Raw genomic sequence first — 2,738 nt, 5'->3', positions numbered from 1 at the left:
ACACACACACACACACACACACACACACACACACACACACACACACGGAGGAGAGAGAGAGAGAAAGACTGACAAACCAAACTAAGCAAAGGATGATAAAGAAGACCCAAATGAAGGAAATTAGAAAAGACAGTGATATGACTGCTTGTGTTAAAGTCCAGAGGATCGTCAGGAAATGCCTTGAAGATGAATACATTCCTTGAATATGTTCCAGGACAAATATGGCCTGCTAAAATTAAACCAAGAGGATATAAATATCGAATCTTGAACAGAGACTAGAGCCTTGACAGCAGTGTTCCATATATTGTCCAGTCTGATCATTAACTACATAAAGCATTTGTAGATTTAATAAGAACCAAACAGCAGCTCATGACTCACCTGTCAGTTTCTCTGGTGATTGCTGAGGGTTTCCATGGTTCTGCTGCCTGCATGTTTCTTGGTTTGTGAGCCACTCACTCATCACTCTTGCCCCTGATCTGTGTGCCATGTTCAGATATTTTACGTTGCAACAACAAGTCTTTTTCTACAACTTGCCCCATGCTTAGGAAGGCCTTCTGTCTGCAGTGCTAGGGATGGAGCCCAGAGTCTGGAAGGATCTGGAAGACAAAGGCTCTGTCACAGAGTTAAGTCCCTGGCACCTCGCTGTCTTCAGACCAGTAGCCACATATAGGGTTAGCAATACTTGTACAATTCAGTAAAACATGTGCAGGTTTAGTACACCTGTACACATTAGAACCAGCCTGTGTACACCCTAATGGATGACGCTATGATAAAAGCATCATATATCAGCCTTAGATCATCCTTTAAATCAATGCTTCTCAACCTTCCCAATGCCGGAACCCTTTAATCAATTTCCTCATGTTGAGGTGACCCCGACCATAAAATTATTTCATTGCTACTTCATAACTCTAATTTTGCTACTGTTAGGCATCATAAATGTAAATACCTGACAAGAAAGATATTTGATATTTGACCCCAGAGGGGTTACAACCCACAGGTTGAGAACCATTGCTTTGAAGCGTCTATTCTGACTGTTTGACTTCTTGTCCATTCTGACCCAAATACTGTATTTATTTTATAATTGTAGCTTTATTACACATTTTAGTGCCTGGTCCTGCAAGTCTTCTCACTTGTTGTTGAAACGATTTGTTAGGTGTTTCTCATTTGCATAATGTTCTTTGTTTACTAGCATGCTGATTGTAATAATAGTGAGTCGAGCATGGTAGGAACCATGAGGGGCCGAGCGTCCCTATGCCTCAAACGCCATGGGCCAGGGAGTCCAGCTTGGATTCTTGACTTCTGGGCATTTTTACAGAGCTCGCATCTGAGGTGAATTGTGGCCTGTTTCCAGGGCAGGCTGACCTGGAAACTGCGGAAGGCTCCGGAGAAACTGACAGGTAGTTTTCATCATCGATGAATACTGATTTTCCCTGTAACCTCAGAGGATTCACCAATTCCTTCATTTTTCTCTGGCAAACTTCATCAGACTTCAGACACTATAGACACATTCTTAGGAACAATCAGGGCATGGAAAACACACTAAAGTCAGCAGTAACGGGGGATTTGTGTCCTCTGGCTTCTTTGGTTTTAAGTGAGTATCTATTTTTAGCCAGACATAAGGTATGTCTAGCCTTTACTTTTCAAGGCTCATACACTGTGCCAGGCATGTGGTTTAGACAATGGGGACCTACCTGACAGAGTGCCTTACATTCCTGGGGCTGGAGCGACCTCGCTCTAAGGACACACTCCCAGAAGTCTCTCTGCTCCATTCCATCATTTTGATCCATGTACCAGATTCCTGGGCTTGACACATGTCAAGAGATAATTCACATCATTGCCAGCTTGTTTTTGACTCTGTTTAAAAATATGCAATAAACCTTTACAGTATGGCTAGCATGACTGGGGGTTGGTTTTGAATTTCAGACTACTGAGGCTAGCTGTGCTAATGATTGCTTTTGGAGCTGTTTTCCAAGCTCAGCCAGGGTCCCTCTCATCAGCATCTCTGAGCAAGGATGGCCATGCTCTCTCACTCAGTGTCACCTCCTCCACTCCCAGTCCTCAGTTGTAGCCCCCAGAAGGTACAAAAGATGGATTTAATAGTCCCTGTGAGGCAAATCAGACCCCAATCTAAATGAAACCCCCATTTCAAAGAAGTCTGTCCTCTGCTGTGATGCGGCTGGGAGTGGTGGAGGAAGCCTGGCTTTTTCTAGACTCATCTTGCTGAGTTAGAGTTTCCCAGGAATCTGTAAACATCTTTCTCCGCCCCCCCCCCATGTCAGCTGTCATCCAATTGCCTGCTCCTCCTTTTATTATCTCACTTACCCTTACGGCAGTCAGGGTCAAAGAGACTGAATGTAATTGCTATAAAATAATCTTCTTGTTTTGACAAGATAAGTCTTGTTCTCTGTAAGTTTTATTTTCCACAAATGTTTACAATGTTTATCTCAGAGAGAGAGAGCGCGAGAGCGAGCACACGCACATGATAAGAGATAGATGCTGGAGCTAATCCAACCTCTTTCATGAAATCTTGTATTTATAGGAGAGCACTGCAGCATGTGCCAATGTGTTGGATGTCTATCTTCATTGAATTGTCTTTGGAGATTTTGTTTATGTTTATTTTATGTGTATTAATGTTTGCCTTAATGTGTGCCTGTGCACGACATGAATGAGAGACCTGTGGGGGACAGAGGACCTTGAGGACCAGGAACCAGTTACAGAAGGACCTGTGGGGGACAGAG

The sequence above is a fragment of the Microtus ochrogaster genome, chromosome 16, assembly GCF_000317375.1.
Source record: "Microtus ochrogaster isolate Prairie Vole_2 chromosome 16, MicOch1.0, whole genome shotgun sequence".
NCBI lineage: Eukaryota > Metazoa > Chordata > Mammalia > Rodentia > Cricetidae > Microtus > Microtus ochrogaster.
The sequence above is the reverse complement of the archived record's forward strand: the minus strand, read 5'-3'. Positions refer to the sequence as shown.